The 13,769-nt window shown below is 43.8% G+C and overlaps 1 protein-coding gene across 3 annotated transcripts in view; it reads left to right on the forward strand.

The window, feature by feature from the left end:
* Positions 1-3,142: 3,142 nt before the first annotated feature.
* TRIM2 (tripartite motif containing 2) overlaps positions 3,143-13,769 on the forward strand; it is an 85,585-nt gene continuing 74,958 nt past the window's right edge. For 2 of the 3 annotated variants that reach the window (XM_045552133.1, XM_045552134.1), the window contains exon 1: positions 3,143-3,226. The gene's annotated coding sequence lies outside the window, so the exon portion shown is untranslated. The remainder of the gene's footprint in view (positions 3,227-13,769) is intronic. The other variant, XM_045552135.1, reaches the window with a different exon arrangement.

Below are 13,769 nucleotides of genomic sequence, written 5' to 3' on the forward strand. Positions count from 1 at the left end.
TTCATTTTACCTGACCTTTTAAGCATTTGGCAATGTTAATCACTCCTTTCCTTTTTTTTTAATTAAAAAATGAATCTTTTTTATACTTGATCCAAATAGAATCTTTATAATATTATGCATGAAAATGGTATCAGTGAACACTATTTATTTATTTATTGTTTATTTATTTATTTATTTATTTAGAGACAGGGTCTTGCTCTGTCACCCAGCCTAGAGTGCAATGGTGCAATCATAGGCCACTGGAGCTTTGAATTCCTGGGCTTAGGCAAGCGTCCTGCCTCAGCCTCCCAAGTAGGTGGGACTACAAGTATGCACCACTACGCCTGGCTAATTTTTAAATTTTTTTGCAGAGACAGGGTCTCTCTATGTTGCCCAGGCTGGTGTTGAATTCCTGGCCTCAAGCCATCCTCCCATCTTGGCCTCCCAAAATGCTGGGATTTATAGTCAAGAGCTACTGAGCTGGGCCAATCACTCTTTTGTTAAACATTTCTTTTCCCTGTTTGTGGGTCTTTCCTCTTATACTTTCCTAATCATTTTTCTCTCAGTTTCCATCCAGAGCTGCTCTCTTTGCCAACTTAAAGCTGGTGTTTCTCCTCACCTCCAGCCTCACTTCTGCTCTTATAACTCAGTTCACATTGTGTGAATGTTATAGGTTGAATTATGTCTCTCCTTCCCCCAAATTCATATGTTGAAGTCCCAATTCCCAGTACCTCAGACTGAAATAGGGTAATTTCGAAATATGAGATAGAAAGTGGGGCAGATGTAATTAGTTAAGAAGAGGTCACACTGGAGTAGGGTGGGCCCTAATCCAGTAGGACTGGTGGAAAGGTGAAATTTGGACACAGACACACACAGGGAGAATACCACGTGGAGATTAGAGTTAGCTGCTGCAAGCCAAGAAACTGCTAGAAGTTGGAAGAGAGACCTGGAACAGATCCTCTTCTGTGGCCTTCAGAGGGAGCCTGGCCCTCCCAACGCTCTGATCTCAGACTCCTAACCTCCAAGACTGTGAGGCAAGAAATTTCTGTTGTTTAAGCCAGTCAGTTTGAGGTCATTTGTGTAACTGTATTGCTTCGCCTTAAGGCCCAAAATACCTTACAGATCCATGTGGCTGTCCTGTCTGCTGGGACATTTGCATTTGTATCCCATAGAAGCCACAAACCGTCTACCTAAAAGGAAGAAGCTGAGGCAAAATTAATATAAGTAGAGGATTTATTTGGGCCAAGCTCCAGGATTGCAAACTGGGAGCTTAGAGTCAAGTAGCCGTGAAAGTACACTTCCATTAGCATCTGTTACAAATAGGTTTTTAAAGGAAAAGAAGGGTCAGTTTCTAAGTTGTTTACCAAGAATTTACATTAAAATGACAAACTGTTGATTAGCTATACCTTGTTCTTTGCATCATAAATTCCAGGAAAATGAAGACAATGGGTGTGGCAGCTAGTCAGGAACTAAATGACTTTAAATAATTGCCCCCAGGCGTGGAGGGCGTGACTGAAGTCCCAACTCTGTCTCTCTGGGCCTAATAAATTTTGCATACCTCACATAGCTCAGGCTGCTGTGAGCTATTTTTCTTTTCTCAAAACTCAGCTGAATTCAACTCATCCTTTCTCTGGGTAGTACTTGTTTCTCCCCTTTGGTTTTTCTCTCTTGATGAATGGCACCCTGTCCACCTACCTTGTTGCCCAAGTCAGAAACCTGGGTGATAGCCTACAACTCCGCTCCCCTCCCTGGTTTCAGGCATCGAATCCTAAAGGCTTTCCATCTCTCTTATCTTCGGAATCTTTCCTTCCATCCCTGCCTGACCTCCACTCCTTTCCTATGCCTTCCACAATAATCTTTACGAAATGCAAATCTAATCAAGTCACTTCCCACTTAAAATCCTTCAAAGGGTCCCGATAGCTTTCAGACAAAGGTCAAATCCCCCGTTTCGCAGGCAAACCCCTCATCATCTGACTCTTTCCCACCCTGGATAACCAATAACCACATCTCTCACCTTCGCTCCTGCTTCCTGCAGCCAAGCACACGCTGGGCTCTTCCCCCGGCCGCTGTTATTACACGACGCCTGCTCAGTCTTCGAAACTCAAATGCAGCCTCCTCTGGGAGGCCTTCCCTAATTTCCGGCATGATTTAAACCCTGCCTCTATGTTCCTACAACGTCTGGGCATCCATTTCTACCATAGTAACTGTACAATGTTCTGAAACTGTAGGTCCCCCCCACGCTCCCCACCCTAGGCTGTAAAGCACTAGAGAGTAGAGACTTGGTGCTTTCTCCAACTTTCTAGTCTGAGCCCAGCGCCTAGCGCATGGGGAGCACTCATAAGGTGGAAGGAAAGAAGGAAAAGAGGAAGGGAGACTCCCTACGCCAACTTATTTTACAGAGTAAAAAATAAGACCTAGAGAGGCAGTAATATCACTTTCAGTGCTGATTGTATCCTGGTTGACTCAGTTGTTAGAATTTACTTAAAGGAAACGCAGAGATTTTTTTCCCGCTTTCATATTCAGGAGCTGTGCTTGCTTTCAATAAGGGACTGTCCCTTAATGGAGGCTGGCCCTTTTCGGCTCTCTCAGCCTCATCACACTGAAGTCACTTCCCCGAAGGGGCAGTGTGTGTATTTGTGTTTACGGGACTGAGGAGGAGGACGCGTTTTCAGGAGGGGACGTGGAAGCGAGCCAACCCCCCTTTGCTGCCCCCCTGCTGCGATCGGCCGGTCCTGGCGGTTGGCGGCGAGAGCCTTCAGTCATCGCGCCGGGAGATCTTTCTGGAACTGGGCTCGGCGTGCCCGCCTGTGTTCTCGCTGTTGGTGCGGGGATTAGCCGCCGCGCGGGGCTGGGAATGCTGAGGGCCCGGCGACGTATAATCCAGGATTTGCCTCTGCTTCTCGGCCTATGGAAAACACATGTCTCCCCGCTCCGGGCCTGAGCACGGCATGGAAATGACCAGGCGGGGAGCCTTTGGGAACCTCGGACACCGAGCGGGGGCCCCTCGGGTCCCAGCCGGGAGGCAGACTCTCCCCCTCTCGTCTGTCCTCACTACTTGAGCCGGTCGCTCGGCACTTTCCCCTTCAGATAACATCTGGCTGCCGGAGCGCGCTGCGGGGCGGAAGCAGGACGCGGACGGGCGCGGCGCGGAGGCCCGGGTCGCCCGCGCTGCCCGATGTCGTGAGCCCGCGCCCGCGGCCCTGGCTGGGGGGCGGCGAGGCCGGGCGACGCAGGGCGCCGAGTCGCGGTAAGTCGTGGCCGGGGCTGCGGCGCGGGGACTGCGCACCTGGAACCCGACCGAGGTGTGCGGGAGGCCTGCCCGGAACCCGCTTCCGGCTCCCGCGGCGGGGTGGAAGCCGGCCCGGGCCGCGCGGGCGGAGCCGGCGGGGCTGAGCCGGGACCTTGCGGCGCCCCCGGGCGCGGCCAGCGGGGTCCCCCGGCGGAAAGCTTCGGGAGGAGAGCGCTCCTGCAGTCATTTTGCACCGAGGGCGGAAAGAGACTCTGAGATCTTAAAGCAGTAGATGTAATAATTTGGAAAAGATGGGCTTCCTCCTCTTTTTCTTTTTCCTTTTCCTTTTCTTTTTTAATTTGGTCGTTTTCCTAAAACCAACTACTTCTTGTTAGCCTTACCTCTTGTCCCCTACACAAGTACATACTACGGTTCTGGCTTATTAGAGGAGGGAGACGTTGATTTTTGAGGGTTTGCAGGGCTCTTTTTTGATTGATGTGTTTATTGTGGAAGTACTTGCCCGGTGTGGAAAACGCATGCTGCTGACTAACTAGATAAAAGGCTGCGGGTGGGTGGAAGGTTTGTCTCGCTAAATGCCTGTTCGATCCAAAGCATTCTACGACTCCCACATTCATTCCCACCTGTAATCCAACCCCACAGAACAACTGATTTCTTCTTCTATGCTCCTCCTTCAGCCTCTCTCCCACCCCGACTCCAAAGCTCCCCCCGAAACCCAGGAAATCACCACTTTAATTTCTGGCACCGAAACAGCTTTAGATTCGAACACTTTTTAAATAGTTAATTTTAGAGCACTTAGGATTCCAGACATCCAAAGATTAGGTTAGCCTCTAAGATATGAAGGGTTGTTCTTGGAGCGGTATGCACATGTCTGTCTTTTTTAATTGAGCAAGTTTTAGCCTATTTTCTTCTAAAAATGGAGATTAAATTTTACATCAACATTTTTGGCATGTAGTTTCAGGATTGCTGCATGACAACTTGCGTTCAGGGTTCTTTTCCCAGGGGGAGGGAGGAGGAGTTGTGCGCAGGCTGCTGTCTCCTAGCGCCACCTGACCTTTCCTCTCAGATTTCCGCTTGATTTCATCCTTGGCAGAGTTTGTACCTGCCCTTCAAGTCAAAGAAACAAAAGAGCAGGGGTGATTCAGAATGCCAACCTTAACCAAAGACGTAAAGTATTTGGTTAAATTCTTTATGATGCACCTTACATTTCCTTCTCCTTCAACCTTAGGTTCGTAAAACAATTAAGGATCAATTAAAAAAAAAAAACCCACTCCACCTCCCTCCTGCCTTAGGGTAAATTTGGATTTGGTTGATGTGGGCAAGACTGTCTACACTGCCCAGGTGAGGTAATCTGGTCATATTCTGGCTGGATACCAAACTGTTAACACCGGATCTTACTTGTCCTCATATTAGCACATTCTTTTCCTAGGGGCCTTCGTTTTCTGTCTACCCTTTTTGATATGATCCCATTTGGTTACCTGCTATGGCTCTATTTCAGATGGTGGAATCTAGGATACCATCACTGCCGAGGCTTGTTTAGATAATTGTCCCTTATCAGTATTCAATTCCTGCCTTTATTTTCCTGGAAAATTCTATGTCTATTAAATCCCCCATTGGAAATTCCATTGTATCTGTCAAAAATAAATGTGGCATCTACATCTTGAATTATTTTTCTTGCATCATCATTTTAGTGCTGACCTGCATGGCTTTCTTATTGGTCAGCTTGTTATCTCTACTTCGTATTGAAGTACAAATGGTGGGAAATTCTTATAAGACACTAAATATAAATGGGTTAGAGAGTCTCTCTGAGAATTAACATCATATGGTTTGACCCTTTCTTTGGTCTTCCCTTGGATTGAATTCTGTTCTTTGAATTTCTGTCTACTGACTACTCTAAAAGAGGCTAGATGTTACTTTATGGGTCAGGTGTGATCTGTTTATTTAGCCTTTCCCAAGCAGCAGTAACTCACCACCTCTCCAATTACTGCTTGGTGAGAATTTGGCCCATTCAATGGGGACAACCCAACTAGGTAATATAGTAATGCCCAAGGAAAATTTGAAAATGATATCCTGAAATCCTGAGGAAATAGCATTATTAGAACTTTCCCCTTCTCTCACCACTCCACTAAAAATGACACTGCTTGGTTTACACGAAATCCATCTTGTATTATAAATTCCCGAAAGACAACTTTAGCCTGACTTGTACAGATGCTAAAAGTTTATGCTGACATGTACTGATGAGATGCTTTTAATGCTGTTGCTAATGATCAGGACAGGAACAATGACGGTTTTCCTTTTGGGTTTCCTGAGAAAAAGTCTTCCAGGATGTCTGTTTGACAGGCCTTTCTAAGAATGTTATCTTTAAAAGCCTTGAGGGAAAGACTGAGGTACTCTGTCACCAGCATTATTTCTTATACTCTTATGTATTAGAACTTAATACTGACCTGCTAGTTGGCAGGTCTGAAAAAGTCCCTGCAAGTCATCTGTGAGTTTATTATTTTCTCTGGACAAAATAAGCCTCTTGATATGGATAGTATTTGGACTAAGAGTTCAAAGAATTGGCAGGTACAACCTTTGAGATAAAAAGTAGAGAGGAAATTAAGGGGATTAAATCTCATGACACTGAGCCACTGTTTACTAAGCCATTTAACTTTTATGTCATTTTTGAGAGTTTTGTGGATATTCAATCTCAGAAACTGAGCTTTTTTTTGGTATTTTGTCTTACTAATACTGGTTTCTTACTATGTAAAACTGGTACTTTTGCACATCCTGCCTTTGAATCTTATCTTAGTCCTTGAACAGAAATATCCTTTCCCTAGGATTTTCAATATTCTCCTTTTTCATAACTTATTTATTGTATGTCTAGATGATATTCGTTTATGGAGAAGGGCTGGCCGGCAAGGTTAGAACGTGTTCTTGAGTCTAACAAAACCACCATTATTTGTCAAAATCTTTATTAACTTATGACAGTTTAGAAGTGCTCACATAGAAGCTTTGGATACAGGTTTTGCTTTCACCTTTACTGCAGTAAAATGAATCATCCTAAGACAGGCCGACTTCTGGAACCAGAAACCAGAGCAATTTGTAGAAATATGCTGGAAGCAACTGGAGTTCCGGGAGGTGATTAGCCTTTTAAATCATCATGTCGTCAGCATAAATGGTTTTCAGGTTGCAGAATGTCTGCTAGTTTGAGGGATGCCTTTTTTAGATTAAATGTAGTCTTTGATTTAACCTAAAATACCAAGAGAGATGAAGTGTTGTTGACCTGCTTATCTCCCATTAGGTTCAGGACTAGCATTTTAGGACTTTCATTGTTGACCTTCGGGGGTGATGACTTTGAGGACCAGGAAGCAAAGAAAATGGAAAGTCTCTCAGATTATGAGTCCTGAAAAGAGAGATCTAATATAAGACCAAAAGTGTGAACAATTAGAGCAAGTTTTTTTTTAGATTATTCTGCCTAATCAAATGGAAGGAAGGAAGGACGTTTTTCAAGCCCATATTCCAATCTGCCAGCCAACAAGGATTTATTGAGTAAATATTATGTTTCGAGCCCTTTGCTTTATGACCTGTAAAGTACAATAGTGTAACAGGCAGTGCATAAGCCCTGAAGGAATTTTCAAGCCTTGGGGATGCCTTTAGACATTAGTGAGCATCCTTCTCCTGTTTACCTGTTTCCTCAAAAGTCGAGGGCTGAGTAGGACCCTCTTCAGTGATTCACCTACAAACACTTTCTGAGAGAATCAAGATGACCCCAAGACCTGAGATTTGCTTCCTTTGGCAGTGAAAGGTGTGTTCTTGGCTCTCAATATGACCTGGGTGAAGTGGCATTTGCTACTTATCCCCAAGACTCCTATTTGGTGCAGGGCTCTCTATTCCTGTAATGTTCGTTTCCTAGTTCCCAGGCAGTTCAACAGTGGCCCTGGGCAGCACCAGAACAACCCATAATAGGAACATTGCTGGAGGATAAATGGTAGATATCCTGGGCTTTGCCTTAATTAAGAGGATGAGATCAGATGACTCTTTAATCATGAAAATAGCCTCTCAGACTAAATAAACACAGAACTGTCTGTTTTGCTAACTACATGCAATTTATTTAAATTAGTGTTGCACATTCAACAATGATGTCAAAGGTATATTATAAAACCACCCAATAGAGTGAGTTTTCTGGACCTTTGATTAAGGATAAAAAAGGTATTAGCCACATTGAATGGGATTTGCATCTTGTTAGCGTGTGAGCCATACACTTGACTACTGGACACAATGGAGGGTGCACGTCTATCTTTTTAGCTGGGCAGTCTGCCTTAGTTATGATTCTGCTGGGAATTAAAATCTTGAATTAGAAGCGTAGGTTGGGGGAGGGAAAGGGCAGGAACTTGCAGGATACTCAAAAGAAGGGAAGCTTGGGGTCAGGTCTGATCCCTCTCCTTTTTTTTTAATAATTCAAGATTACAGTACAATTTGACTTAACAGCAGCAAAGGCTACCTAGGTGTGTAGTAATCTCAGTATTGGGTGAATTATCTCCTTGCATATTGGGGGCAGCTGGCTCTCTTTTATTGTTCAGTATTATGTCCAGGGCTTCCTCCAATTGCTCCATACATTGGATTCTGCTTATAGAAAGCAAAATAATTACCATGGTAGTCAAAGAAAGAGATTATAAAAGTGTACCTCTTATGCAAGGTAAACATATATTTTGGATACTCCTTTATTTAGTATGGCTAATGAGAAGTCACCCCAGAAAGTAGATAAAAGTGTACCCAAAAGGACTGAAAGCCATGGCATCAGCTACTCTCTATCTTTAAACCTTGACACCCATGTCAAGCATGGATGCTCCATCTGACACCCCCTCTTTTCTCTCCTAAGTTTGAATCATCCTTACCACCCCATTTTCTTCATGACTCAAATCCTAGCCATATACTTGATATTCCCTAAGATCTCTAGAACACAGGTCCTCAGCCACTTGACCTCACATGTCAATGGCTGAGATGAGCAGTGCTCCGGGGAGAAAAACTAAATGTGGCTGGCTAAAACATGACACTCAGTCTGTACAGTTTCATAAAGGGTATTCTGCATGTTAGCATCTTGATAGCTGCAGAAAACAAATAACTTGGTATCTTTCACTTCTGAATCTTAGCCAGTCACGAAGCCAGTGATCAAAACTAAATTTAACAGTTACAGAATGTGGTCTCCAGCTTCCTGCCATCATTAAACAGAATTCTTTTTCACAAAGCTGTTTCCATTTTATGCAAACAATGCTTTGTCCAAGAACTGTTCAACAGATGAGCCTTAAATGATAAATGCTCTCTTTTGCCCCAGCTCAAGGGGCAGCCACACAGTCGTGTACAATCAAATGACCAGGTGCCATTTGTTTAAAGGAAGGGTGAGCAGAGGCTGACTGCAATCCTTTTGCTGTTTTTCCCTATTTTCTGCCATTAAGTAGCAATTACCCTTTGAGTATCCTTTATTCCTCTCCACACCCCCCCAATCATCTCAATCTAGAAACCTTAAGTACAAAGTAATTGATGCCTGAAGCTAAAACCCACTCAGAGATGCAAACCACCCACCAAACAACATGAAAAGATCTAGAAGCCTGGAAGGAGACGAGGTAGGAAGGAGGGTCTGTGGGGCCCTGTGCAAAACTGCTGCTTTTCCTGTGACATTTACTCTAACATCTCTGCTTTAACCATAGACCCCAAATGAGGTATGTTTTATTCATCTTTAACACAATTTCATTAAAAGACAAAACAACTAGGTTTCTCATGGATTTCCTCTATAAGGGTTTTACTTGTAGTCCACATATATTGTTTTGCTTAAACAAAAGTTCTGAATTTTTAATAAGGATCTATTACAGATCAGGTTCATATTACTTTCTAAAGAGCCTTTAAATATCAAGAATGGGAAATAATTATTAAGAATTTGCTTGAAATAGTTAAAGCAGTTTCTGTCATAGAAGGAAGACAGATTTGTGGGGGTCTGAAATCCTGAATTCCATCTGCATGGGAGCTGGTTTTCATTTGTGATGCGGTACAAAATATTCTTAGCATCTTTAGGGGCTTATTCCACACAGGATACTCCATGCTAAAACTAAATCTAGATAGAACTAAATAGATTTCTTTTCCTATATATTTTTTCCTAAACCATTTCCTTTTCATCAAGTACTGTGGATAAATGCATTCACCAAAGTCCTGCTAGGTCTTCCTATCTCTGTGAGTAGTTTAGTCTCCAATCTTCCTTATTCAGCCATTTAGCTAGTATCTACTGATGCATGGTCAGGGGGACAGGAGTTCACAAGCAGACCAGAGAGAGGTACATAAGACAGCCAGGCCTCCTGCCTGTGTCCTAGATCTATCTTTCCGTCCCTAGAGACCCAGTGCCCAGCTCTCTGAATTTTACACATGGTAACTGCTGCAGTACTTATGGCCTCAATATGTTTGGCATCCACAACTTAAAATGATCCCTTCTTGATTCACTCAAAATCATTGGCCAGGGAATAAAGTTTGTGGAACAAACACCAAAAGTGCATTAAAAGAAAAAAGTTAAGTTAACCCCTTTAAAATAGAAACATTTAACTTAAAAAAAGGTTTAAATTCATTTTTATAGTTGGGTGATTTCAGGATGTGAATATTTACCAAATATATTAACTCTGCATACTACTAGATTCCATCTTCATTTGAGATTAGTAGTGAAGTTTTGACTCCTTGATTTGATATGCTCATGGGATGAACTATGTTGAGATTCTAAACTGACAGGGGTGGATTTGCTTTCTGTAGTGCAGGGGTATATAGCAATTCACGGTTAACTTTCAGTCTTAAAAAAAGTAGAATTCAATTATAAAAAAAAAAAAACCACCACACCAAACATTAAACACTTGGTTTAGTCATAATGTATTACCCTGTGGAGTATTGCAACAGAGCTGGTTATGTTAGGGACTGTCACTGATTTCTCGTAAGGCCAGGATGCTGCATACCTTACGTAGACTGAAGTGAGGGTATGCTATCTATCTTTTAGTTAGGAAGATAACCCTCTTGACCTACCAGGATGTGCTTTGTAGTTTTCTGCACTCTTCCTACCACTACTTATTAGTCATGAAATTTATTGGCCTCACTGGCACAAATCTAGAAGAACCAGCTCATTTGGTTCAAGCCCACGCCCATAATTTCATCAGCATAGCAGCTAACTAGCTGAGCTCACTTGGCACTGAGATCATAATAATGATTTAACTTCACATTTGAGCAAACTTTACCTTTTAAAAAAGTCACTTTTACATAAATAATTCCATCTTATCTCTACAATGACTCGGAGAAGTAACATTTTAGAGGTGCCCAAACTAAGGTTCCAAGAAGTCAAGTGACTTTTCTAGTAAAAGGGGAGGCAGGACTCATATCTAGGACATTCTTCTCACTAAAACAAATGCTCAGTAGTACCTGATTGGATGACATATGATAAAATAATATAAGAATAAAAGAATTATGGGATGCTCTAGATGAAAGGATGTTTTGAGAAAACAAATCCAGGAAGGTATCTGGAAAGGTGGTTTTCAATAGAGATTAGTCACTTAAAATTTAACTCTAGACCCAAGAATGTCCACAAGACACTATGAGGGAACTGTGGGAAAAGACATGATCAAGTGTCAACTTACATGATACAGACAATAAGTACAATAATGGTTCAGAGAAGAGAGAGAAAAACCATAGGCTGAAAAATCAGGGACAATTTTATAATTGAGGAAGAGGGACTATAGTTAGAGCTTAAAGAATGTACAAGATTTCGATGGAAGAGAGAAGTGGGAAGGGCATGAGAGGCCATTGGGAACATCCCAAGCCGAGGTAGAGATCCACATTCCAGGTGGGGATTGGTGGGGAGACATGTCTGACTGCCGGATGGACTGACCACAGGTCTAGACAGGGAACTGAGGTTGAACAAGGAGATGGGACCAAATCAAAGAGGATCGTCAGTGCGGACCTAGAAACACGTACTGCCTAGGCACTATGAAGGGTGAGGGCTGCAGGGGACAATCTGTTCCGTGCCTCTGTTCTCGCATCAGGCGTCCCTTTGCTTATTGATGGTGGTGTCCTGTGTCTCCACATCATCTTCCCTCTACGCTTGTCTCTGTGTCCAAATTTCCCCTTTTCATGAGGACATCAGTCATACTGGATTAGGGCCCACCCTAATGACTTCATTTTAACTTGATTACCTCTGTGAAGACCTACACTGTACACTGTACAAACCCGAAAATCTGAAATCTGAAATACTCCAAAATCTGAAGCTTTTTGAGCACCAAAGTGATGCTGAAATGATTTCAGGTATTTTGGATTTGGATGCTCAATCAGTATCTGAAAATATTCCAAAATATGAAAAAATCCAAAGTCTGAAACACTTCTGGTGTCAAGCATTTTGGATAAGGGATACTCAACCTGTGTTTCCAAATAAAGTCACATTCTGAGGTACTGGGAGAATTCAGCATATCTTTTTGGAGGGTGGGGGACACAATTCAATCTATAACAGGCCCCTTTAGAGAGACTGGAGCAGCAGAGTGAGAGGAAAAAGTAGTTTAGTAAAGGCGGACTGACAGCAAATGCAGTGTGCTCAGGAGGGAAGGGAGGGGGCTAAAGGCTGGGGGTGACGCATGGAGAAAAGCAGGTAAAATCGGGGCATTTCAAAGGAAGATCTGATAAAGCTAGAACATGGCAGTTCACAGAGCATTTCCACATATTCTGCCTCCTTTGATCGTGGTGACTGACCGTGGGGCTGAGTGTCGGGTGTCTTCAGGGTTTCTGGCCTGGGACGAGGTCCAGTGGTGAGGTCATCTACAGCAGTGGGAGTAGCTGGCCAAGGCAGGAGGGGGAGATTCCAGGCTGCAGGTGCTGAATATGAGGTGGTGACAGAGCTGAGTGAAGACGCCCACTGGGCCACTGGAAACTCGAGCCAGCTGTCCTATCTCTAGACATGGATCTGGGAGTCAGATGCACTCAGGCAGCCCTCTACTCCACAGGGGTGGGTGCGGTCTCCGAGTGAGCAAACGTAGAAGAGCAGTGGCTGATGTGTTGGCAAATTCCCAGTTAGAGGATTGCTAAGAATGAGTCCAAGAAGCATTTAAAGAAGTGGAGGAGAAACAGTGAAGTTCTCTACCTCTAAAGCTAAAGAAAAAGAGAGATTCCCGTGGAAGTTACGGTGCCACGAGCCACAGGAAGGTCGGGGGAGAACAGGCTGAGAGTGGACAAGGGCCAGCAGGGGGAAAGAGTTTGGTTTCAGCTAAAATAAAGACATTGGGAAGAGAAAGTGCCAAGGAAAGGCAAGAAGGAAAAATGATGATTGAAAAAAGGCTGGGGGGGCACATTTATTTGAAAGTCATGTTTTTTGAGATATCGTTTACATAAGTCAAATTCACCCTTTCTAGTGTTCAATTCTGAGTTTTGACAAATGCATACCATTGTGAAACTACAACCACTGTCAAGATAGAACCAGTTACATCACCCCCAAAATTCCTTAATGCTGAGGGGCTCTTTTTAGTGTATTTGAAGTCAGAAGGGAAGGAACTCCTGGGAAAGGAGGAGATTAAGAGTAAAGAGGAGAGGGGTAGTTGAGGGAGTGAAGCCTGGAGGTGGTGGGGAGAGGGGTGGACCACTCAGGAAGGGTGAATTTTGGTGAAAAGGAACATTTCCCCTCTTCCTATGAAGGAGAAGGGAGGATGAATGCATACATTCCGAGTCTGTGATATATTTTGGGGGTGAATTCAAAAAATCCTGCCAGCAAAACCATACCCTGCTGAGCAAGGTGTGAAATGTCATATTCCATAACTTCCACCGCAGAGGTATTATTTCCTGCTGCAGTCACTGTCTGCAGGGCTCTACAGTGGAGGCAGGCACAGAGCTGGTGCGCTTTGGGCTGTGTGCCCAGATCCTGCTGCCATGGAACACTGTAGCAGTTATAGCTCTAGCAACTTTAAAGTTCTCCAAAGTGCATCTGCATCTTTTCCTGCGCCATACAGTGGGAAAACTTGGCAGCAGAAATGGCTTCAATCCCCATAAATACTCCTAACAGTTGTAAATGAGTCACTGCTGAAGAGGGAGCATCCACAGATGTGTCCTTGGGGCATGATTTGGTGAAGAGATTAGATTCTCATCATGTAATACTTAAGATGTAAAATCAGGCTGGGCACAGTGGCTCACACCTGTAATCCTAGCATTCTAGAAGGCTGAGGTGGGAGGATCACTTGAGCTCAGGAGTTTTAGACCAGTCAGAGCAAGATGAAAACCTGTCTCTACCAAAAATAGAAAAAATTAGCCGGGCATGGTGGCAAGAGCCTGTAGTCTCAGCAACTTGGGAGGCTGAGGCAGGAAGATCACTTGAGCCCAGGAGTTTGAGGTTGCAGTGAGCTGTGTTGATGCCATGGTGCTCTAGCCCAGGCAACAGACTGAGACTGTCTCAAAAAAAAAAAAAAAAAGATGTAAAATCACCCCGAAGGACTTCGCTTGCATGTCTCCCCATCTTTGCAGTCCTACTGGGATCACCCCATTCAGGGGCAGGAGCCAAGAGGGTGTTGAA

Source organism: Lemur catta, chromosome 5 (genome assembly GCF_020740605.2).
Source record: "Lemur catta isolate mLemCat1 chromosome 5, mLemCat1.pri, whole genome shotgun sequence".
NCBI lineage: Eukaryota > Metazoa > Chordata > Mammalia > Primates > Lemuridae > Lemur > Lemur catta.